Source organism: Trichechus manatus, unplaced genomic scaffold (genome assembly GCF_000243295.1).
Source record: "Trichechus manatus latirostris isolate Lorelei unplaced genomic scaffold, TriManLat1.0 scaffold00126, whole genome shotgun sequence".
In the NCBI taxonomy this organism is placed as follows: domain Eukaryota; kingdom Metazoa; phylum Chordata; class Mammalia; order Sirenia; family Trichechidae; genus Trichechus; species Trichechus manatus.
Window position 1 is genome coordinate 4,586,494 of NW_004444062.1, and position 27,085 is coordinate 4,613,578.

The 27,085-nt window shown below is 38.3% G+C and overlaps 1 protein-coding gene across 3 annotated transcripts in view; it reads right to left on the bottom strand.

The window, feature by feature from the left end:
- N4BP2 (NEDD4 binding protein 2) overlaps window positions 1-22,058 on the bottom strand; it is a 104,057-nt gene extending 81,999 nt beyond the window's left edge. For 2 of the 3 annotated variants that reach the window (XM_004384658.2, XM_023738930.1), the window contains exon 1: window positions 21,958-22,058. The gene's annotated coding sequence lies outside the window, so the exon portion shown is untranslated. Of the gene's footprint in view, window positions 1-12,850; window positions 12,873-21,957 lie in introns of those variants that run through there. The other variant, XM_023738929.1, reaches the window with a different exon arrangement.
- Window positions 22,059-27,085: the final 5,027 nt, after the last annotated feature.

A 27,085-nucleotide genomic window follows, 5' to 3' on the forward strand; every position in this document is an offset into this window, starting at 1 on the left:
CATGGAAGCAGCAGTCAAGAAACCAAAAGACGTGCTGCACTGGGCAAATCTGCTGCAAAAGACCTCTTTAAAGTGTTGAAAAGCAAAGACGTCACCTTGAAGACTAAGGTGCACCTGACCCAAGCCATGGTGTTTTCAATATGCATGCGAAAGCTGGATGAGGAATAAGGAAGACTGAAGAAGTGACACCTTTGAATTGTGGTGTTGGAGAAGAATACTGAATATACCGTGGACTGTCAAAAGAACGAACAAATCTGTCTTGGAAGAAATACAATCAGAATGCTCCTTAAAAGCAAGGATAGCAAGACTACATCTCACATACTTTGGACAAATTATCAGGACAGAGAAGGACATCATGCTTGGTAAAGTAGAGGGCCAGCGAAAAAGAGGAAGACCCTCAACAAGATGGACTGACACAATGGCTGCAACAATGGGCTCAAGCATAACGACTGTGAGGATGGCACAGGATCAAGCAGTGTTTCATTCTGCTGCACGTAGGGTCGCTATGAGTCAGACCCAACTCAATGGCACCTAAGAACAACATCATTTAACAGGATCTAACAGGCATTGGTGGCACAGTGGTTAAGCACTCAGCTGCTAACTGAAAAGTCAGTGGTTCGAATCCATCAGCCGCTCTGCAGAAGAAAGATGTAACAGTCTGCTTCCATATAGATTACGGCCTTGGAAACCCTATGGGGCAGTTCTATTCTGTCCTATAGGGTCACTACGAGTAGGAATCAACTCGATGGCAATGGGTTTGGTTTTTTTGGAAGAGGCATTTATAGACCACTCCATCCAATAATAGCTGAATACATACTCTTTTAAAATGCCCACAGAACATATACCAAGATAGATCATATTCTGGGCCATAAAACAATCCTCAACAAATTTAAACGAGCTAAAATCATACAGAGTATGTTCTCAGACCACAATGCAATTAAAATCAAAATCAATAACAGAATGATTAACAGGAAAATCTCCAAACACTTGGAAACTAAACAACATACTTCTAAATAATCCATGAGTCAAAAAGAGGTCTCAAGGAAAATTAAAAAATACATTCAACTGAGTGTAAATGAAAACACACCATATCAAAATGTGTAAGACACGCTAAGCAATAATGATACGGAAATTTATAGAATTAATTACATGCATTGGAAAAGAGGAAAAGTGTCAAATCATCTAAGTTCCCACCTCAAGAATCTAGAAAAAGAGTAAAATAAACCCAAAGCCAGGAGAAGGAAGGAAATAACAAACAGCAGAAATTAATTAAATTAAAAATGGAGACAAATCAATGAAAAAAGAGCTGATTCTTCGAAAAAAAATTAATAAAATCGGCAAACCTCTAGCAAGAATGACAAAGAAAAGAAAGAAAGAAGACACAAATTACCAATATCATGATGGATATCCTTAGAGGCATCAAAAAATATTAATAATGGAATACTACAAACAATTTTGAAGTCACTGGGTGGTACAAATGGCTAAAGCGCTCAGCTGCTAACCAAAAGGTTAGAGGTTCAAATCCACCCAAAGGCACCCTGGAAGAAAGGCCTGGAGATCTACTTCCCAAAAAATCGGTCATTAAAACCCTATAGAGCACCGCTCTACTCTGACATACACGGAACCACCATGAGCAGGAATTGACTCAGCGGGAACAAGTTTTTATGAACAACTGTACACACAAAAATTTGACAACTTAGATGAAATGGACCAATTTCTCAAAGATCACAAACTATCACAACTTTCCCAAAATGAAACAGATAATAATAACCCTATGATTTTTAAGGAAATTGAATTCATAATTTTAAAACTCAAAAAAAAAAATTTCTATGCACAAATGGTTTCACTAGAAATTTCACCTAATATTTTAACAAGAATTAACACTATTCTATACCATCTTTTCAGAAAACATGTAAGGGGTCAATAATTCCCAATTCATTTTATGAAGTTAGCACTATCCTGATACCAAAAGAGACAAAGACAGTTAAGTACAAAAGAAGAAAGTTACAGACCAATATCCCGCATGAATACAGACACAAAAATGCTTTACAAAAGGAAATAGAATTCAGCAATAGATATATAATAGCAAATAGAATTCAGCAATATGTAAAAAGAATTATACACCACGATCAAGTGGAGCTTATTCCAGGGATGCAAGATTGGTTCAATATTCCAAAATCAATGTAATCTACCATATTAACAGGTTAAATCACATGATCATATGAATCAATGCAGAAAAAGCATCTGGCAAAATTCTACACCCATTTATAATAAAAACTCAGAAAAATAAGTATAGAGGGGAACTTTCTCAACTTGATGAAGAGCATCTATTAAAAAACCTACAACTAATATTATACTTAATGGTGAAATATTAAATGCTTTCCCCCTAAGATTAGAAACAAGGCAAGGATGTCCGTTCTCACCACTCTCATTCAACATAGTGCTGAAAGTTGTAGCTTGTGCAACAAGTCAAGAAAAGGAAATAAAAGGCATACAGATCAGAAAGGAAGAGATAAAACTGCCCCTATTTGCAGACAACATGGTTGTCTATATAGAAAATTCCAAGGAATCTGTAAAATCTCCTAAAACTAGAAAGTGAGTCCAGTAAGGTTGCAAGATACAAGATAAAAATACAAATCAACTGTATTTATATATACTACCAATGAACATATGGACACCAAAATCAAAAACACAATACCATTCACAATTGCTCCCTAAAATTTAAATTGTTGTTGTTAGCTACCGTTGAGTTTGCCCCCGACTCATGGCAACCTCATGTGTTGGAGAAGAACTGCTCCATAGTGTTCTCTTGGCTGTAATAGTTACAGCAGCAGTTCACCAGGCCTTTCTTTTGAGGAGCCACCAATTATTAGGTTGGCAGCTGATCGCAAACCACTTGCACTACCCAGGTTCTTTAAAAGATAATTACTTAGGTATAAATCTAACAAAACATGTATAGGACTTGTATACTGAAAATACAAAACTTTGATGAAAGAAATCTAACCTCTCCCATTTTGTCAGCGACTTTTCATTTTCTTCATGGTGTCCTCTGAAATGCAAACATTTTTATTTATCTATTTAAATATAAGTAAATAAGTCCAGTTTATCTATTTTTTTATTTTGTGGCTTATATTTTTGGTGTCAGTCTAAGAAACCTCTACCTAAACCCAGGTCACAATGATTTATTCCTATGTTCTCTTCTAAGAGTTTTACAGTTTTAGCTCTTACATTTACATTATCCATTTTGAGTTAATTTTTATATACAGTGTGAAGTAGGGATCCAAGTTCATTCTTTTGCAGGTGGATATCCAGTTGTCCCAGCACCATTTGTTGAAAAGACTACTCTTTTCCCACTGAATTTTCTTGGCATTCTTGCAGAAAATCAATTGACTGTAAGTGTTAATGGTTTATTGCTGGACTCTCAATTCTATTCCATTGATCCATATGCCTATCCACTATCTTAATTACTGTAGCTTTATAGTAAGTTTTTAAATCAGAAAGTGTGAATCTTCCAACTTTGTTCTTCTTTTCCAAGATTGTTTTGGCTATTAATGGCCGACTGCATTTCCACAGGAATTTTAGCATTAGCTTGTCAATTTCTGCAAAGAAATCAGGTGAATTTTGGCAGAGATTGTGTTGAATTCTGTAGATCATAAATCAAATTAGGTCATTCCTTTGCTTTAAAATCTCCCCAACAGTTCATCTCATGCAGAGTAAAAGTCTAAATTCTTAAAATGGCCTTAACACCCTAAATACCTAAACACCTCATAACTCTCTCAAATTTATTTCCTACTGCTTTCCCCTCTTGCTCTTTCTTAAACTTACCTGGCATTCGCCTGCTTCAGGGCCTTTATACTTGGTTCCTAGCCTAGAATGAACTGCCTCCAGATATCTACATGATTCACACCTTACAAGACTTTACTCATGGCACCTTCATAGTGAGGTGTTCCCTGACTGACCTATTTAACACTGAGCATGCAAACGAACACACAAACACACATACACACACACACATTCTCTTCCTTTCCTTCCCTCTTTCTCTTTTCCTCTCTCTCCCCCTCTCTCTCTGTCTCTGCTTCATTATTTTTTTCCTCCAAAGTAGTTCTCACTCTATAATTTAGATATTTGTTTACTGCCTCTATATCCTGCCACTAAAAGTAAGCTCTTTGCGGGTGGAAGCCTTTGTCTATTCTGTTCACTTTGGTATTGTCATCACTAAACTAAATACTACATACTAAAACAATGCCTACCACATAGTAAGCACTCAATAATTTCTGCTGAATGAATGATGGGTTAAGGCAGGCAAACAAGAACCCAGAACAGACAAGCAATAGGAACAGAATTTTAAGAAAATAAATAAATAAATAAACATAAAAAATGTTTAACCTCACCATAAACAAATGGAATTAAAAGAGAATATTGCTGCATTGCCTATTAAATAAAAAATATAATTTAAGAAATAATAATAGTCACTGTTGGAAAGTTATGGTGAAAAAGGAAGTCTTATACACTGTGATGAGTATAAAAGGGCATAACCTTTCTGGAAAGCAACCAGTACTATGTATCAAAAGAATTCAGATTACACGTATTACTATTTAGATTACTTCTAGAACTTCAGGGTAAAATACAATCACAGGCTTACATAAATATTTACATTAAAATGTTCAAGACTATTTCTAAGAAAGAAAAAGTGAAAAACAACTAAATATTTATCAAGGAGGGAATGATAAAATAATTTCTGGAAGAAGTAAAATTTATTAAATACTTAACATATGCCAGCTAGAATGCTAAGATCATGATTTCATTTAATTCTTAAAACAATGGGTATCAGTATACCTATTTTACAGATAAGGAAATTAAGGACTAGAAAATGTAAGTATCAGGCTTACAGCTACACAGCTTTAGGTGGCAAAACTGGGATTTGAGCCCAGGTTTGTTAGAGTCCACTAGTAGAATACCTCTTTAGATCCTTAAGATGATGATTTATGCAGCAATTTAAGACTAAATTTTGGATAATATTTAACTGCAATTTTTTTAAGACAATGTTAGAAAAGAAAGCAAGATACAAAACTAAATATAATCTAAACATACACCTCAATGGGACTGGATTAGATTAGATGGAATATTAGACTGCAATATTAGACTGGAAAGGAAATTTCTGTGTAGTAGAATTATAATAATTTTAATTTTTACATACCACATGTATTTTCCAAATGACCTATAATATTACTTTTTTTTCATTATCAGGAAAAAAAGCAGCAATACTACTATCAATTGAAGCTGAATTTTAGACTTCCCTCTATACTTTCTCCAGCTTGCAGGCTACATGTATCACTTCTACCCCCTTCTTTCATTGTGTCCACCTATATATGGGAAAAGATCTAAACATATAGGTAGTTTGAGTAAACAAGTAATGTTTAACACAGTGAAGAAATTCTAATGTATAAAACGCTTGCCCTGTTACCACTGAGTCAATTTTGACTCGTAGAGACCCTACAGGACAGAGCAGAACTGCCTCATGGGATTTCAAGGAGCAGCTGGTGGATTGAACTGCCAACTTTTTTGGTTGGCAGCCAAGCTCTTAACCACTGCACCACCAAACCGAAACCAAACCCATTGCCACTGAGTCAACTGCAACTCACAGCAACCCTATACGACAGAGTAGATCTGCCCTATAAGGTTTTCCAAGAAGTGGCTGGTGGATTCGAACTGCCAACCTTTTGTTAGCAGCCATAGCTCTTAACCATTGCGGCACCACCAGGGCTCCAACACTGCACCACTAGGGTTCCTCACCTCCCCCCACCAAAAAAAAAAAAAAACATAGCTAACACTATTCCCCAATTATCAGTTTTACTTTGTATATCTAGTTTATTTCAATCTCACTTCTTCCCCTATAAGTGATGCTCATGTTTAACTCTTTTATCACCTGATCTTGCATATCTTCCTTTTTCTATTTAAAAAAATCCCATTGCCACTGAGTCGATTTCAACTCATAGAGACCCTATAGGACAGTGTAGAACTGCCCCATAGGGTTTCCGAGGAGCAGCTGGTGGATCTGAACTGCCGACCTTCCAGTTAGCAGCTGAGCTCTTAACCACTGCACCACCAGGGCTCCTTTTCTGTAATGAGAACCTTATTAATACACTAGTTTAAACGTGTTTGAATAGTTTCTTCAGATACACATCAATAGAGAATACATTCTGAAGGGCTGTGGGAAATAAGGATAGGCAAGTAGGGTTTGATATATTATGGATAAATGTGCAAGGACTGGCTCAAATCAAGAACCTAAAAATAAATAATAAAAATTTTCATTAATAATACTACTATGAATATAAATTTCACATATACATTTTCCAAGCCCTTCTACCTCTATGATTCAACTTAAGCTGATACAGAATACAATCAATAAATACTAGGTCATTGATTATCATCAAAATATTTCAGAATAAGTAGTAGAGGTCTTAAAACTCTAGCTTTTTTTAACAGATAAGGACATAGATTCTTTTAAACATTAAAAAACAAAAATCCAGGGTAAACATAAGATCTATAAATAGTAGTAGAATGAACATGAACAACGATATGGCGATGGTCAGTACTGCCATTAAAATGGACGTACCAATAATAAGCCGTTCAAACCCTTCTGATTGAAAACCACATCATCAATATAACACTATAAAAATATCCCCTATCAGTCTTAAAAGCCTGTGAGCAGCCTTCTAAGATACTCCACTGGTCTCACCCCTTCAGAAACAAGGGAAAAGGAAGAAAACTAAAGCCACAAGGGAAAGATTAGTCCAAAGGACTAATGAACCACAACTACCACAGCCTCCACCAGACTGAGTCCAGTACAATTAGATGGTGCCCAGTTACCACTACTGATAGCTCCGACAGGGATCACAATAGAGGGTCCTGGACAGAGGTGGAGAAAAACATAGAACAAAATCCAAACTCACAAAAACAGACCAGACTTACTGGTCTGACAGAGACTAGAGAAACCTCAAGAGTATAGCCCCCAGACACCCTTTTAGCTCAGTAACGAAGTCACTCCCGAGGTTAACCCTCCATCCAAAGATTAGACAGGCCCATAAAACAAAACAAGACTAAAGGAGCACAACAGCCCAGGGGCCAGGACTAGAAGGCAGGAGGGGTCAGGAAAGCTGGTAATAGGGAACCCAAGGTCAAGGAGGGAGACTGTTGACATGTCATGGGATTGTTAATCAATGTCATTAAATATCTTGTGTACTAACTTTGTAATGAGAAGCTAGTTTGTTCTGTAAACCTTCATCTAAAGTACAATTTAAAAAAAAAAAAAAAAAACCCTATCAGAGGGTGTTCATTTTTGAAGGCTATTGAGTTTAGAAAAATGCAACCATGTGGGAGAAAAAAAATCCCGTAGCATTCTATAAATAAATATGTTATATGTAGTATATTATAAAACCCACTGCCGTTGAGTCGATTCTGACTCACAGTGGCTACCAGTATGAGTATATTATAGGGACTACTCATTTTAAACAGCTTATCCTCATGAAAAAAAAAATCCAGAAAATAATAAATTCCTATAGCAATCAAGAAAGATATTCCATTAACTACCAATATCACCCATATAGGAAATACAGGCCTGAAAAAATTGATACTAACAAACAAATAGGAATATTTTAATAATACTTCAGCTCTTTAAAGCCATCAAAAAAGTTAGAAAAACAAATCTCCCTATAAAGAGTATATAGGGAAAATTCAACACCCTTTCCTGATAAAAAACTCTCAGCCAAATAGGAACAGAAGGGAAATTCCTCAACATAATAGAAAGGGCATGTATGCACAACCAACAGCCAACATTATTCTCAATATAGAAAGACTGAGAGCCTTCCCCTTGCGAATGGGGACGAGACAAGGATACCCATTATAACCACTCTTATTCAATATTGTACCAGAAGTCCTAGCCAGAGCAATAATGCAAGAAAGAGAAATATACGGTATCCAAATTATAAAGGAAAAAGTAGAACTGTCCCTATTCACAGATGACATGATCCTATATGCAGAAAATCCCAGAGATTCCACAAGAAAGCTACTGGATTTAATAGAAGGATTCAGCAAAGCAGCACGGCACAAGATCAACACACAAAAATCAGTTGGGTTCCTTTACACTAACAAGGAGAATTCCAAAAAGGAAATCAAGAAAACAGTACCATTTACAATAGTCCCCAAAAGGATAAAATACCTAGGAATAAACCTACCCAAAAGACCCACTGCCATGGAGTCAATTCCAATTCTTTGTGACCCTATAGGACAGAACAGACCTGCCCCATAGGGTTTCCAAGCAGCAGCTGGTGGATTTGAACTGACAACCTTCTGGTTAGCAGCCAAGCTCTTAACCACTGCGCCACCCTAATCTGGGATATAAAAGCTATATACAATGAAAACCACAAGAAACTAAAAAAGAACTACATAAATGGAGAACATTCCATGCTCATGGATTGGAAGACTTAACATTGTGAAAATGTCAATACTACTCAAAGCTATCTATAGATATAAAGCAATCTTGATCCAAATCCCAACAACATTCTTAATGAAATGGAAAAACTAATCACCAATTTTATATGGAAAGGAAAGAGGTCCCAAATAACCAAAGCAACGCTGAAAAAGAAAAACAAAGTAGGAGGTCTCACACTTTCAAGTCTCAAAACGTACTACACAGCCACAGTAAACAAACCAGCCTGGTACTGGTTCAATGACCAACACATACACTAGTGGAAGAGAACTGAGAACCCAGAAGTAAATCCATTCATCTATGGACAGCTGATTTTCAACAAAGGTTCAAAGTCCATTCAATGGGAAAGAAACAGAAAGAAACCAAAGACTCAAAGAAGAAACTAGTCTACAGGACTAATAGCCCACATGAACCATGGCTTTATCTATCCTGAGATCAGAAGAACTAGATGGTGCCCAGTTACCAGTACTGAACATTCTGACCAGGAACACAATAGATGGTCCCAGATAGAATGGGAGAAAAATGTAGAACAAAACTCAGATTCCTAAAAAAGGCCAGACTTACTGGACTGGTAGAGATTAGAGGAACCACCGAGACTACTGCCCTGAGATACTCTTTAAACTTGGAACTGAAGCCACTCCCAGAGGTCACCTTTCAGCCAAATAACAGATTGGCTCATAAAATAAACAGTATCCCTGTGAGTACTGTGCTCCTTTAAATAATCATCTATATGAGACCAAACATCAACATTTACTCTAAAGCAAAGGTGAGAAGGTAATGGGGGGCAGGGAAGCTAGATTAATAGAAACAGAACAACCAGAATGGAAATAATGAGAACGCTGACACACTGTGAAAAATGTAATCAATGTCACTGAAGAATACGTATAGAAATTGTTAAATGGGAACCTAATTTGCTATGTAAACTTTCACCAAAAACAATAAAATATTCCAAAAAAGAATATATAGGGAAGTTACAGGACCCAAACATCCAAACAACGTATAATCCCACACAAGATCAGAAAACATCTCCCTCAGAAACAGATGATAACAAGAACCAATACAATCAATCTTTATTAGGGATTAAGCTACCTAAAAGACAATTTTAAGTGTACTGTTGCTAAGGGAAAGGTATTTCCTAAATCCCATCAAAGTGCTAAGGATATATCACTAAAAACCACAGTATCTGTAGAAAACGTAACCAAATTAAGGTAAATGATAATCTTAAAACACATCTATCATAAGAACTATTACAACTGACAATTGGAGACATTGTAAATATTAATAAATAAGAGTAGGGTTAAATAAATCATGGAAAAATCACCCTTTGGAATACTACATAGCTGTTAAAAACGGTAAGGTATCCGTATACAGAAACCAGGTCCTCGGGTAGCGCAAATAGTTTGTGCTCAACTACAAACTTAAAGGTTGGCAGTTTAAACCCAACCAGTGACACCACAGAAGAAAGACCTGGCAATCTACTTCTGTAAAGATTATAGCCAAGAAAATCTTATGGAGCAGTTCTACTCTGTGACACATGGCGTCATCATGAGTCAGAATCGACTCGACGGCAATGCAATGGGTTTGGTGTTTTGTTTTGTTTGTTTGTTTTTTGTACATAGAAACCAGAAAGGTCTCCAAGACATATTAAAAGTCAGTTGCCAAAGAATGGCAGGTACATGTTCTCCTCTATAATCCTTCACTACTTACTGCCAGTACCAGCATTCCTTAGTTATATTAGAGGCTCACATTGTTAGTTTTACTGACTTATATTTTCATCTATATGTGTTTATCTCTCCAATTAGTCATGTTCCTTGAGAACATGATTGTGACATATACTCCCTCTCTGGAACCTAGCACAGCCTCATACATAAAGCAGGTACACAAATAATATTTGAGGATGGTCAAGAATATATAAAATACGAAGGAGCAGGAAATGGCATCCTACAAGTAGAAAAACAAAGCACACGTCAAATGGAAAAAACAGGACTTTAATTCAGATCTTTAGACTCTCTGCATCAACATCATTTTATAACACCACAAGCTCTTTAAGAAACTATAGTAATAAAAATCTATGTGACTAACTTGCCCTGCTCATGAGAGGTGTTTTTAAAACTACTTAAATGTGTAAATAAAAATGCGAAAATCTATGTTTAAAGGGTTCATGCTCTGTAACTTTAAAATAATACCTACCTTCTGTCTGGCACTGACATTATCAACATGCTAAACAGACCACAGTTGATATCTGTAAACTCTACAGCTCTTCCTGTTATACAACATAATGTATTCCTACTATAAAAAAAAAAAAAGCATGTATATGACAAATTTTATCAAGCTATTATCCTTAAATAAAATCAAATGAACTCCAAAAATATATAATATTTATAATATAAATGTATGTATATATATGATATTCCAAAGAGAAAGCCACTAACAAAAAAAAAAAAAGACAAGAAAGACCTCATTTGCCACCACTGGAGGTGACTCTGAAAATGGCTGCTTTAAGGAAAGAACTAAGCATTTACTCTGCCTTTTAAGTTATTTCAACAAAATAGCCCTAGTTGATGAGGAAAATCTCTTCTTTAGAGAAGAAAGCTTAGCTACTGAAATAGAATTTAAAAATAATTACCACTTTGTAACCCTTAATTAAGTAGCTGATTCATCATCAAGAATCATTCATGGATGCTGAAGTCATTAGGTGAAAAGCTGATGAAGAATTTACCTGGTGCCAAAGTACCATCCCACAGATTACTTGCTAGATGCAAAGGGAAAAATATAACTTTACAATGAAATGATCAGGATGTCACCACCTTAACCCAGAGATCAAACAAAGCATCACAAGACTGGGACAACCAGACATCATATGCCTCTTAATACGAACCAATATGACGTACACAGCATTACTAAATGAAGTACTCTTCTAAAAATGTTTAACCTGAATCTAATCACACCTTTAGATCTAACTCCCAGTTACAAGTACTATGGAGGATAGATACTACACCACGAGGAAACAATCAGCAAAACAAAATGTGGGACGTTCTCAACAGAACAAGTAAGTCAGTATCATGAGGGCAGGAGGATAGATAAAAGAACAGTTCTGTATTTTAAAAAATAGAAGCAGTAACAATCAAATGCAATGACTTGATTGGAACCTGGTATAAAAAGAAGCAATAAAAGATGTTTTTGGCACAATCAGGGAAATCTGAATATGGTATGAATATTACATATTATCCTCGTTATTAGTTGCCATCAAGTAGATTCCAACTCACCGCGACCCTATGTGTGCAAGGTACAATTGCTCCATAGGGTTTTCAAGGCTGTGACCTTTCAGACACAGGTCACCAGGCCTTACTTTGGAGGCACCTCTGGGTGGGTTAAAACCACCAACCTTTCGGTTAGTAGTCCAGTGCTTAACCATGTGTGCCACCCAGGGACTCCTATATACATATAGACAAAGCAAATATAGAAAAATGTTAACAATTATTGAATTTAGAAAGCAATGAGTTCTGAATCTGGGTTAAACATACTATTCTACTTTTCTATATGTCTAAACACTTTCCTAATAAAAATTTTTAAAATGCACCATGCTATGGGGTTGCTATGACTTGAAAATCAACTCAGTGGCAACTAACATCATTCTTCAAGCAAATTCGTTTATTTCTAAAATGACTGAATAAATAAAACCATGTTCAATTCACTATAAGAATCTCTCTATAAGTAGAAAATCCTCTTGTAATTCAAATATCAACCCTTAATTCAAAATTTCTAATTCAAATATGTCAACTTTTCATAAAGCACAGGACATTCTGTATCTTAAAGGTTATATACACATTATCTGTCCCTGTGTGTACTGAGAAGAATAAGAAAAATTTAATCATGGTGTAAAAGAAGGGAAAGAAAAAAAGGAAAGGGCATTTTAAGAGAATAAAAACTAAGAGAAAGTGATTTAGCGGTGAAAGAGAATGTTCACTCAAGAGATCGAGTCCGCAAAAAAAAAAAGAACAGAAAAGAAAATCAGAAATACAAAGACTGAGAAGTGAACTAAACTTATTACAATTACACATTCAACTACCTACTATATTATTAACTACTACAACAATCAATAATCAATCAATAATCAATTCTGGGTCCCTAGACAAAACAGCTTTGCTGGGTCTATCTTTCTATAGCTTCAGAAACTATGTGCAAAACACTCCGCTAGGTACTCTGTACTCTCCAACATGACTGACTGTACCTATATCACATGCACTCCCTCTATACAACCATTTCTTGCCTACCAACCACTATTCACCAAAAACGTCTCCATCCCCTACTTCCTGTCTTTAAAAGTTCTAATTCTAACCACAGTGTGATACCACTTCACACCTACTACCGTTGCCAGTTGCCCATGAATGGACTCCAACTCACGGCGACCTCAGGTGTGTCAGACTAGAACTGTGCTCCACAGGGTATTCGACGGCTGATTTTTCAGAAGTAGATCACCAGGCCTTTATTCTGAAGTGTCTCTGGGTGGACTCAAACCTCCAACCTTTCAGTTAGCAACCCAGCACGTTAACTGTTTGCACCACCCAGGAACTCCAAAACAAAAAATTGCCAAGTGTTGGCGAGGGGAGGTGGAGAAACTGGAATCCTCATCCATTGCTGGCAGGAATATAAATGGTGTAGCCACTGTGGAAAAGTTTGGCAGTTCCTGAAAAAATTGAACATAGAATTACCATATGACCCAGCAATCTACTCCTAGATATATATCCAAAAGACCTGAAAGAAGGGACTCAAACAGATACTTGTACATCAATGTTCACAGCAGCATTATTCACAATAGTCAAAAGGTAGAAACAACCCAAGTGTCCATCAAAAGATGAATGGACAACAAAATATGTTATATACATACAATGGAGTATTATTCACTCATAAAGAGAAATTAAGTTCTGATACATGCTACGACATGGATGAACCTTGAAAACATAACTGAAATAAGTCAGACACAGAAGAATAAATATTGTATGATTCCACTTATATGAAACATCTAGAATAGGCAAATTCAGAGACAGAAAGCAGGTGAGAGGTTATCAGGGACTGGGGAGAGGGGGAAACAGGGAGTTTTTCTTAATGAGTACAGCATTTTTCTCTTTGGGATGATGAAAAAGTTTTGGAATCAGATAGCGGTAAAGGTTGCACAACATTGTGAAAGTAATTAATGTCAGAACTGTACACTTAAAAATGATTAAAATGGTAACTTTTATGTTATACACATTTTACCACAATAATTTTTTTTTTAATTCTAATTCTAAACAGTTCAAATTCCTGCACTGGAAAAACTGCCTAGAAATTTGATTTTCTCAATGTCCCCAGAATTGATAATGATCAGGGAAACTCTTAATTCAGTCTAACCAAACTCCTAATATTCCCTATACAGATCAGTTCCTTAAAATAGTTTACATTCATTGTTTACATTCATTCTTTCTGCTTCCTACTTCTTCTTGACTCTTTAACCCAATGTAATCTGGCTACTATCCCCTACATCTCCTGTCTTCTCTGCTTGCTCCTTTTCAGCCTTCATGGATTCCTTCTTTTCTGTTCCCTAGGGCTCTGTCCCATCTTTTACCCCACTTTATATGCTTTTTCTGGGTCCAGCCAAACCTAGGGCTTCAATACTTACAATTGTGACTCTAGCCAAGAATTTTCTCCCAAACTTTAACATAGGTAACTGCCTGACAGACATTTCCACCTGGATATTCCATGGGCACTTCAAGCCTGATACATCCACCTTAAAATCCTTCAATGATACTCTACAGCTTTCAAGATCAAGTTCATGCTCCTTGGAAAAGCACCCAAATAGTTCTATGATCTATATTCTTACCTATCCCCAGCCTCCTCTTCCCTCATTCCTCCTTAGATAACTCTCTACTCCACCTGTATTTAATTATTTGTTTCCCATACAAGGTACCTATTTCACCTCTCCATATCTCATACCTGCTCCACCCAGAAGCCCCTCTACCCAGCTTCCACCCAATCCATACTTCTTGTCTCAATTAGCTTTCCTTTGGGAAAGTTTTCCACTATCCCAAACTCCGATTTAGACACAGCTCCCTTAGGCATACCTTGTTCTTAGCAGCTTTAAAACTTAATTGTACTTATTATTTGTTTAAACTACTAGATTCTAAGTACCTTGCAGATAATGTCTTATTTAGAACACAAGAGCTCAGTAAATTTTTGTTATATGACAGCACAAATCAAAAAGTCAATTAAAGTTCTTTAAAATATTGGACTTGCCTTTTTTGCGCCTGGAATACACAGGTGCATCTCCTTCCCACAAATAAAATACCTAGGAAAATGAATTCCTATCAGAAGGTGGTTAAGAATTATACTAGATGAAGTCTTCTTAAAACAAACAATAGTTAAGTTAACTAGTAAAGAATGTCTGCCTTGAGCACTGTGCTCTTTTAAACATCTATCTACATGGGATCAAACTGACAACAGCAACTAGAAAGATTAGATAGGAAACTTAAGGGGCAGTAACTTTATGTTAGTGGGGGAGAAATAATTCGGAAAGGAGGGTGAGAATAGTGCAACTTGAAGAATGTAATCAATATCACTGAACTGTACGTGCAGAAATTGCTGGATTGGTATATGTTCTGCTGTGTATATTCTCAACAACAACAAAATAAATTATAAAAAAAAATAATTACACTAGATATTCTTTGTGTCTGCCCAGCACACCTTCTTCCCCTCCCCACCACTCCCACCACTCCACCAGAAGAAGTCTGTTTTCTGCTAACTGACTCTTGGCCATAAAAGTGAGCACATCACATCTCCTAGACAGAACCAATCATAGCACCTCATCCCCTCAGCTGTAGGAATTGGTCGAGGGATGGGCATGAAACCAAATCTATCTACAGCCTCTGACATGAGGCTCTACTAAGAATCGTATCCCACCACGTGAAGAAGCTTATCTGCAGTAGGAGAAATGAAGTCAGTATGTATAGACTGTAAGTACAGGAAAGCACCAACTATATAAGCAAGCTCCCACTCCAGCTCCTCATGGCCAGCTCTACCCATACAATTTTTTGTTGTATGGTTATGTGAACCAATAACTTCTTCTCTCATAGGTACTTCAACTTGTATTTCTGTCACTTGCAATCTACAAAAGTCCTAACTAATAGAGAAACTGGATATATCAGATGTCAATGGATGTTTTTCACGCAGGCTGTAAAATGGCCTAGTATATGTTTCCTGACTTAAAGAACGTTCATCTATCAGATACAGTGTCTCTTTCCCTTAAACACTACCAGCTAAACCCAAAATTACCATTTAATTTCCTTTTAAATACATGCCATGCGAATCACATTATTTTTTAAGATAGTCAATTTACCTCTTTCCTTTCTTACACCCAACCAGTACATGGTGACAAATAAGCAAGTAACTACAATGTGATAAGAGAATATAGGGTGGAAAATGTCAAAAAAAAAGAGAAAATAAAGAGTGGTAGAGAAACAAATAGGAGGTGCATATAATCCAGCCTTGAGACATCAGAGAAGGCTTTCTCTTCCTCTAGAGTTACCAACTAGAATGAGACCTGAAAGACAAGTATGAGTTAACAAAATCAAAGAGGAGGAAGGAACAACGAAAGCACTCCAGACAGAGGGGAGCCTCTGTACTCAAGCCTAGATTTAGATCTGAAGGAAGAAATGCAAGTAACTGAATATGACTAGTGCATTAAGGGCAAGGGGAACATTGATGGGAGATGAGGATGAAGAGGTAAATAGAAGCCAGATTATGAGGATCCTGTCATGCCAAATTAAGGAGTTCAGATTTTATCCTGGAGGCAATGAGAAGCCACAAGAAAAGGTTTTAAGCAGGGGAGTTACATGCTCAAATATGTGAGATCACTCTGGCTAGAGTAGAAAAAATGGATTGGAAGGCAAGACTGGAAGCAGGAATGACCAACAAGGAGGCTACTGCAGTATTTTAGGTGAGAGAGAATGATGGCCACAGAGTAGGGTGGTACACTAGAGATAGAAAAAAACGGAACAGAGTCAAGAGACATTAAAGAGAAAGAATCTAACAGTCATCAATCAGAATGTGAGAGGAAAAAGAGGACAAGGAAAACCCCATGTTTCTGCCGAGTTATTAGCAACCAGTTGCCTTCAAGTCAACTCTGACTCATGGTGATCCCAGGTGAGTTAGAATAGAACTGTGTGTGTGTGTGAGTGTCTGTGTGTGTAGGGGTGTGTGTGTGTGTGTGTGTGTGTGTGTGTGTGTGTGTGTCTAGGGTTTTCACTGGCTGAGTTTTCAGAACCAGATTGCCAGGCCTTTCGTCCTAGGTGCCTCTGGATGGACTTGCACCTCCAACCTTTCAGTTGATCATCTGTACAACCCAGAGACTTATTAGTAGTTGGTACTATTTACTGAATTCTTACCAAGGGCCAGACATACATTATCTCATTTAATCTTCCCCTCTAGAGAAGAGATAAAAGAGGCAGTCTGTTGTATTTTTTGGTTTGGACATAGAAGAAGAAAAGTTGACAATGACTACAGTTTTGGGACATACTGAGTTTAAGGTACCTGTGGGAATATCCAAATGGACATGTTGTGAAGATGGATGATGTAGGAGACCAGTTACCAAGAAAAAGTTTTGTGTTAGAGATTAGGAAAACTAGATGGTAACTGGGGAAAATATTATTAAAAGTAAAATATCTCCTTCAGTCATGCCAATATTTATTTAATACAGACATACCTACAGTATGGTGGGAACGGTGCTGACAAAAAAAAAAAAAGTAAGATTCAGTCCCCCAGTCCCAGCCCTCAAGAAGCTCACAGTTATTAGAGGGAAAAGATGGGGTGCAGAGGGTGACTCTACACTGTAATAAGTGCATAACGATAGCATATACAAGGTTTAGAGGTAATACAAAGGAGTGATTATCTACACTGAGGGAAGGAAGAAGGCTTTACAACAAATTCAACCTAGATCTTGAAATAGGGAGGAGGACAGGGAGGGCAGTGAAGGCATTCCAGATAGAAGAAACAATAAATTTAAAGGCAGAAAGCAAAATTTTTTGAAAGAAACAAAAAGTTATGCCATACTTCAGAGCAAAAAAAAAAATATTATTCATGTCAGTCTTCCAAACTAATTCTTAAATATAAATAGAGATAAATCACAAAATATGTGTTAAAAAAAAGACACATGGGAGAAGTTTACTCCACTAAATATTACAGCACATTATGAAAGTAACAATAAAATTAAGCAGGAAGTACAAAAATATATCAAAGAATTACAATGAGATGTCAGGAGCCAGAAATAGTCCTCAATGTATCTTGAAACTTGCATATAATAAGATAGGCTTTCCAAAGCGAAAGGGTAAAATAGAATAATGTTATAACAATTTAATAGTAGTTGTAAAACAAAGTGGTGTCATACCTTATACTGAAAAATTCTGACAGATTAAAGAGTTAAAATATAATCGGATTTCATAAAAATTAGAAAAAACTGATTATCACATCTGTAAACAATGAAATTTCTTAATTTGGAAGAATGAAGCAATGACGAAAGAATGACAGATTCATGCATAATAAACATTTTAAACTTCCGACAATTAAAAACAACCAAAAAGGAAAACATCAGATTAGAGAAAAATATTTACAAGAAAACAGGTGCTAATAATCATATGTTTGGCACTTACTGTAAGATATAAGAAAAACAGCTAGACCCAACAGATACTAAAGGATATGAACAGGCAATCCAGATTTAGAAAAATACAGTGTCCACCATCAGCCTAATGCAATTTAATGAAATTTTTACACCCAGAGCCAATAACGTGGCAAGTGCAACATGTAGGGTCATGCTGTTTGATCCAGTAATTCTACTGACTAATAGATACAAAAATCTAGCTGGTTTAGCCAGATTACTCCCCCTTATGCATAAAATGGTCTTTTAACTTTTGACATTATCTCATGAGTTTAAAAAGCACAAACTGATTAACTTTAATCTAAAGGTACTAATAATTTCTGGAGGGCAATGCTGAGAGTCATGCTCAGGGGGCAAGAAGGTAAAACACACTCCCCAAGCCTTGTCAGGCCTACCGTCCAACAGCCTACCAACTTTCCATCTTGGCTTATTTTAAGTTTAGTAAGTAAGGTACGTAGAAAAGTACTTACAAGTAAATTCAGAGTAATGTTAAAAGCTATATACTCATAATATGGAGGGAAAAAACTGTTGAGGAGACAAACCAACATACCTTATTTATCAATTCTAAGATAAACATTTTTATATTTCTGCAACTGCGATACATCCTAGAATCAATGATGTGTCACAGCTTAATTGGAGTTTTTGTTTTTTGGTTTTTTTTTTTAATTTCATAGTGGGTTGTTGATTGATCATCTCTGCTGAGGGAAGGAAGAAGGCTTTACAAGTTCCAATTATACTGCCTTTTTTTCTTGAAAGTATTTTTCTTTAAATTGCTGTTTTTATTTTTGTTTTGGGGGGGGCTTTTTGGTTATTTTTATTTCATAGGGTTGTTGCTGTTGTTAGCTGCCATCAAGTCAGCTGCAACTCAAGGCAACCTTCTATACAACAGAATGAAATGCTGCCCAGTCCTGTACCATCGTCATGATTGTCAGTACGTTTTGACTCCATTGAGGCTGTTATGTCAATTCACCTCATTGAGGGTTTCCCTCATCTTCGTTAACCCTCTACTTTACCATGGAATAAACAGTACATAGTTGAAAATGTAGTTACTCACTTGATATTAAAGGCTTAGGTTCAGAAAGCTGTGGAAAAAATGTGTTAAGAGCAAGATTTGGGGTCAAAAAAAAAAATCCAAGTTTGACTGAATCCTGGTTCTGCCATATACTAGTTGGGTAACCTTGGGCAACTTAACATTTCTGTCTCTTTCTCCTCATCTGTAAAATAGTGCAAATCTCACAGAGTTGTGACAATGAAATACAATAATAAAATCCAAACCAAACCCGTTGCTGTCAAGTCGATACTGACTCATAGCAATCTTATAGGACAGAGTAGAACTGCCCCATAGGGTTTCAAGGAGCAGCTGGTGGATTCAAACTGCTGACCTTTTGGTAAGCAACCAAACTCTTAACCACTGTGCCACCAGGGCTCCAAATACAATAATATAAGTGCTTAAAACGGTGCCTGGCATATATATAAATAAATGATGGCCATTTTTATTACCATGAGGATGAGGATGTTGAGAATGACACTGATGTTTGCCTTACTCAATGCCTGGCATAAAGTAGTTGTCAAAAAATGTTCAATCTCTTCTTTAATTCCTAACATAAACTACTTCTAAAGGCATATAACAAATATCTGAGATTTGTTGCCTGACCTGGCAAACATGCTTCACAAAACTTCAAATCTGCATATAAAAAGTTGAAGGGAAGGCAGCTGTTTTCTAAAATTCACAATGACTAATAAATGGTTGCTGCTTTGCATATCAACGATATGCATAATCACATTGAATCATGAAGAAGGAAAGAGGATATTACCAAAGTGGCTAGATAATAACTGCAAATAAAAGATACACCTACACTGATAATATTTATTTAGTCTCTACTGTGAGCAATATGGAAACCCTGGTGGCATAGTGGTTAAGAGCTACGGCTGCTAACTAAAACGTCAGCAGTTCAAATCCACCAGGCGCTCCTTGGAAAACCTATGGGGCAGTTCTACTCTGTCCTACGGGGTCGCTATGAGCCGGAATCCACTGGATGGCAACGGGTTTGGTTTGGTTTTTGGTGGGCAATATACTATGCCCACTTTAATATTAATTAATGTAGAAAAAAAATTACCAAAATTTAGACCCACTACCATCCTCTTTACTCTCCCCTGCAAGAGCTATTAAAGTCAACAGGTACACAAACTGACATTCCTAAGTATACTGATTTGTACTGGATTTTTGTTTTGTTTTTTAATTGTTTTATAGGTTAATCTTGTTTCACAAGCTAACTGTAGCCTCATTGTAGAAGAGCAACCATTTCCTTCGTATTATTCCCACCATCGGCACCGCTGCAGCCCTCATCCTAGCACAGAACTTAAACAATGAAGGCCCTGGCATAGGAGTAAAAATTATTGATTATTCAATTTCTGACCTTTAAAAATGGACAATGTAAAAAAAGAAAATTAAGCCACTCTTTATCAAAACATACGATGTTTATACTTCTTAAAGCGTGTAAGGATTTTTTCAGTGAAAACTGAAGAATGAGGGATGAGGGTTAAGACGAGTTTCAAAAGCGAACTGGGTACATGAGAGAAAAACTGCAATAAAAACGGAGCGGATAGACTGATGCTGGGATGAAAAGATAACTTTTTTTTTTAAGTAGAAAAAGAGAGGCAGCTGCAAATCAGTCATTGTTTTCTAAGCCAGGCTGATCTCCTGGGTTTTCTTTTCCGAGCTCAACCAATCCTCATCTTTGCTGAGTTAACCAGTCTCCAAGCCAACATCACTTGTTCATTGGCTTAAAGATGTCGAGTAGAAAAACCAGCCAATCCTGCCTTCGAGTCAGAACTGTGCTATGGAGACATTACAACCACTGCATGGCGAGAATGTGTACAAACCTGTCCGTGCCCCAAACCTCAGATCTTGGTTCTAAAGACTGTTGCTAAAAGGAAGATTCTTTAAAGCCAACACTAAGAGGGATCCGGCACCTACACTTTTTGTATTACTCTAGCTCTGTTTCGGGGCCGGGGAGGGGGGGGCGGGCGGGAGGGGAGGTAAAAACTGTTTTAACCAAGAAAGCATAGAAGATCAACTCTGTCTCCGGTAAAATGACTCACTCTATGGAAGACGGATTTCCAAAGGGACATCTCGGAGAGGGACCCGAGGAGAGCAGAGTTCAAGAAGGGTCCCAGTAAGGATCATAGTTGGAAAGGGGGTGAACGAGGGTGAAAGACGCACAGATATCAAAGGAGGGAAATGTCTCTCGCAGTATTCAAACTCGGACAGTGTGGAGTGAGTGAGTGGCTGTGTGTTTGGATTTGAAGAAGTGAATAAATAAACGGCTTTGCTAGGACTACGTGCTCAGGAGCGTGGTCTGAAGTTCCAAGAAGGTTCCTCCTGGGATACGCCGAAGGCGCTCGGTGGGGCAAAAGGTCAAGTGCGGCGGGAACGAACCTGGGAGCGGCCTCGGGTGCCAAGGGTGTGTCCGGGGACTTGAGCCCCGCTGCGGACCAGGGGGCTAGAGAAGCGGTCGCAGCCGCAACGGCGGCGCCCGCCCTCCTCCGGCCGCGGGCTGCGCGCCAGGGCCCGCCTCTCACCGACGCTTCACTTCCCCTCGGTCCGGGCGGCCAGGCCCGCGGGCGCCAGCCGCTCACGTTCAGGGGTTTGGGGTTCGGTCGCAGCGCCACCCGCCGCTGCCTCAGGCCCTCCGCCTCAGCTTGGCAGCCCGGGACCCCTTCCCTCAGGTGCCCTCGCCGTCACACTGGACCGGCCGCCCTGCTTCCCATCCGCCGCCGCCTTTACCTGCTCCTGGAGCGGGCGAAGGGCGTCGAGGCCGAGGAAGCCTCGTCGGGTGCGCGGCACGGCGCCTTGAGTCCGCCACCCTTTCCCGCCGCCGCCAATGGGCTCTCCGGCGGCGCGCTGGGTTGGCAAGCAGCGGCGGCGGCAAGGGGGGAACGCGCGACGAGCGCGCCGGCGGGGACACACTGCCGCTCTCCGACAGGCCGCGGAAAAGCAGCCTCCCAGGAGCCTGCCGAGGGAGGGCGGGTGGGGGGCCGAGTGGGGAGGGGTCTCGGACGGAATGGCTGCCACGTCGCTCAGGTGGGTCGCCGCCCTCCGCCTCCCCCACACACGCCGGATCCCTGCCGCGACCTCTGGTTCGTCCAGGTGCTCCACCATCGCGCGTCAACCCGCCCCGCGGGGCCGGCCCTGGGCCACCCAGCTCCAGCGCCCCGACTTCGCGGGCGCGCCCGCCTCTCCCGCTCCCTCGAGAGAACGAGACGGCCAGGCCAGTTTTGCGGCATCGGATCCTAGTCCCCAAAGGCTCGCCAAAAACCTGAGTGGCTCTCCCTTCTCTTGCCAGGGGGGTCACATGGAGGAGCAAGCTCCTTTCAGTGTGTCGGGTTTTGGGGAAGGCGGGAGCCGTTTTGGCTGGTGAGCGTGGCAATAAGGGGCTCCACATTCTGCCAGCATAAGCAGGTGGCGAAGTACGGCCGTTTCTGGCTCTTATCACTCTTGCCTAAGCCCGAAAAAGAAGGGGAGGCAAGGAGAAAAAGAAGCTTGTACTCCCTGTTCGAGATAGGGGAGGAAATGAGAGCTAAGGCGGGCTTCAGCATTACTTCATAGGGGCTGTTGGCTTAGAGCTGTGAAGGGCCGCGGCGGTGGCGGGCACGCGAGCCCCGCCCCCTGGCGCGCGGCACTGCTCGAGAGAGGCTCCCGGGAGCGCGGCTCGCTGCCTCTCTGCGCGCTCGGGCGGCGGACACAGCCCGGCCACCTGCGAGCCAGCAGACAAAAGGGGTCGCGGCGCAGACGGAGGCTGCCTGGTTCCAACCGGCGCTGCCGGGACGTTCCGGCTCTGCCAACGTGCAGTCTGAACACGCTGGCGGAAGCACAAAAATGTGTGCGTGTTTGTAGGTATTACCAGAGGCACTGACCTTTGTTCCTTTTTAGAGCTTGAGATTCCAGGTGCCAAAAAAAACAACGGTATTTTCTTCCCTTTTGCAATCAGTGTATTAGCCCGTCCCCCAAGCCTGCTCCATTTTTTCCCCCTAACCTTTGCTTTCCCTGATTTATTCAGTGTTCTGGAGTTAAGTGTTCAATGCTTCCAGGGTACACAAATTTTTCACATTTGCTTTCTGGAGGTGGTGGTGGTGGTGGTTGCTCTGTTCCCTCCCTTTGCAATTACTTCTTATTCCACCTTCAGCGGTTTTCATAGAGAAATGAAATAACCTCATGACAAATAATTCCTCTGCATCGAAGAGACAGATTATCTGTCCATCTTGTTAGGGCAGTTGCTTTAAACGGAATAAAAATTTGGAAAAAGTGCGGGTGGATTTTTATCTTCTCTTAGGTCTAGTAGGAACACCTAGTCACACTGGATGAGAACATTCTAGTGGTTTTTCTAGAAACCAGTAATAGCCGTACATTTAAGCAGAAACCTTGAGTTGGTAAATTTTCTGATAATACCGCCCACACAGAGAAAAATGCAAAGAAAAAATTTTTTTTTCCTCTGTATGATGGTATTTTTCAGAGATCCCTTGAGTCCCAATAGTTCAATACAACTACCTTTGCTTTTATTAAATTTGTAAAAAAACAATGGATACCCAGAATCTCAAGATACAAATAGCTTTTGCAGAAAGCCTAACATTAGCTCTGCCTCTGAACAAACATTAAAAGAGACTAATAACAGTAATGTAGGCCAGTTTAGAAATGAAAGAACTCCAGCAATTATAAACTTCAAACAAGTCTGGCAAATTAATATCAATTTTGTTAATATGGAATGTGTTCACCATAATAATAAAAGGCCTTTAAATTTCTGAGTTTCCTTTAAACATCTGTTAAGGATTCCTCACATCTTAAGTCTGAACAATAAGAAATAAAGTGTTCTTAACGTTGGAAAATATATTTCAGGTCTCCCAGGCTGAATATAAAAAAGTTTGCTTACTGTGTCAATAAAGAAAAACAATGCCATAAGTTCTGAAAGTCAAACTCCAATAAAGAACAGAGCAATCTTTACTCAACATTCACAAAGCCAGCCTTCATTTGAGAATATTTATAAAGATTTCCTCCTTCTTATTGGTTTAAATTCTAAGCCAATAGGAAACGTACAACACATTTTTTAAAGGATAAGACATCAGCATTAGGTTAACTATGTTGGATAAATAGATTGTTTATCCGGTTCATTCTTATTCAAAGATTGTTTATCCGGTTCATTCTTATTCAAGATCCTGTATCTTTTCATTTCAACGAAGAAATTTAAGAATCTCTGGATTATTTACTATCTCAATTTACCTTAAATACAAGGGTGCTACTCCTGCTCACAGTCTGCTCTTTGTAGTTTTCCAGTTGGTTATATTACAAATGGTTATGTTACAATATTTAATTCTCTAAAATGCCAGATGAATCTTAGGAATGGCAAGAATGCCTACTACTTAACACTTTAAATAAGATGAAGTCTGGCCTTTCTTTAGATGAAAGACTGACCTTTAAGGAAATAATAAAGTTTATATTTTAGAAAATGTCGGGGTTTTTTTAATAAAATTTCCAACGCATCATAAATAAACCTTTTATAGTAGTGATCATTGGTCTTTTTAACTGCTAAATTCTAACTATGCTTGTTTAAGTTTATATATACAACATAAGTATGATTTTCTCCCACCCAAAAGTAATCTATGCCACTTTTGAATTCCTATACTTTGATTCTGACTTGGAGCATTCAGCTTGATTATAATTATTTACATATTTATAATCTCCCTTACTAAATCATCAATTCCTTCAGGACAGGTTATGGTTCCTATTCAGCCTTGTATTCCTCACTGCTAAACTCAAAGCCCTGTACAAAATAAACACTCCATGGATATTTGCTGAGTGAGAGAATGAGTGAGCATTACTCTTATGACACAGCCCTATGGCAAATCAAAAGGAAACATTTCTTTAAGGACTTTTTCCTCCTCTCTATTATAGCTGATAAATACTTTGTTTTCATTCTCAATTAATTTTAGAATAGCATTCTTAAAAAACTTTAGTAAAAGAAATTGGAACAACATATGCTGGAACTCCTGTGTTTTTCGATTTTAAATCTGGTGGAAACTGGATAGTGAGTAATAAAGAGTATCAACAGACTTATCACTTAGAAAATTATATACCTGTCTCACACTCAACCACAGCTGCAAGCTCTGTGGCCTTGGGAAAATTACGCTCTCCAAGATTCAGTTTTCTCATCTCTCAAATAGGGGGCAATAATATCTACTTTCCTGATTAAAATAATGAACGTATGTAAAAGTAGAGGCTCAGTACATTTCCAGATAAACAGAAGTTTAGGGAATTTGCAAAAACCAAACCAAAATTACAAAAAATACTAAAGGGAGTTCTCTGGTTAGAAAATCAGTAACATCGGTTAACAACCCAAGACTAGAACACAGGAGGGAGCAACCAGGTATCAACCTAGACAGAGAAGTCACAAAAATAAATCAAAGCTGTAACACTGAAAATAGGGAAACAGATGTCAGTATGTAAAAGATGACAACATTCAAATGAAAAAGAGGGATTTAAAAAATGTAGACATAGATTTTTCATATGGAGAGCAAGTCAAGGCAATGTAAAGAAATAAAAGATTTGTTTAAGCTTAGAAAAATAGGCATAAATATTAAGGTAACCACAAAAGAAACTAACAATCCTGCAAGTCAAAATAAAAAACAAGAAAAATATAAAGGCTCAGCAAATACAAAATCAATTTCAACAATGAAAAAGATGAAAAGAAAATACATAAAGAAAAACGACTCAGCACAGAAAGTTAAGGGGAACAAAGAAACTGAACAACACACAAAAAAAAAACATCAAAATGACAGCACTAAACTCATACCTCTCAATAATTACGCTGACAGTAAATGGACTAAATGCACCAATAAAGAGACAGAGAGTGGCAGAAAGGATAAAAAAACACAATCCATCTATATGCTTTCTACAAGAGACACACCTTAGACTTAAAGACACAAACAAACTAAAACTTGAAGGATGGAAAAAATATATCAAGCAAACAACACTAAAAAAAAAAGGGCTGGAGTGGCAATGTAAACCACTGACAGAATACACTTTAAAGTAAAATCTACCACAAAGGATAAGGAGGATACTATATAATGACTAAAGGGTCAATACACCAGGAAGACATAACTATAATAAATATTTACACAGCCAACGACAGGGCTCCAAAATACATAAAACAAAATCTAACAGCACTGAAAAGAGAGAGAGACAGCTCCACAAAATAGTAGGAGACTTCAACGTACCACTTTTGGTGAAGGACAGAACATCCAGAAAGAAGCTCAACAAAGACACAGAAGAGCTAAATGCTACAATCAACCAACTTGATCTCATAGACATATACCACCCAACAGCAGCCAAGTATACTTTCTTGTCCAATGCACATAGAACACTCTCCAGGATAGACCACATATTAGGCCATAAAGCAAGCCTTAACAAAATCCAAAGCATCAAAATACTACAAAGCATCTCTTCTGACCATAAAGCCATAAAAGTAGAAATCAATAACAGAAAAAGCACAGAAAAAAAACCAAACACGTGGTAACTGAACAACACCTTGCTCAAAAACTACTGGGTTATAGAAGAAATTAAGAATGGAATAAAGAAATTCATAGAATCAAATGAGAACAAAAACATATCCTACCAAAAACTTTGGGACACAGCAAAAGCAGTGCTCAGAGGTCAGTTTATAGCAATAAATGCACACATCCAAAAAGAATAAAGGGCCAAAATCAAAACGTTAACCCTACAACTGGAACAAGTACAAAGAGAGCAACAGAAGAAGCCCTCAGGCGCCAGAAGAAAGGAAATAATAAGAATTAGAGCAGAATTAAATGAAATAGAGAATAGAAAAACAATTGAAAGAGTTAACAAGACCAAAAGCTGGTTCTTT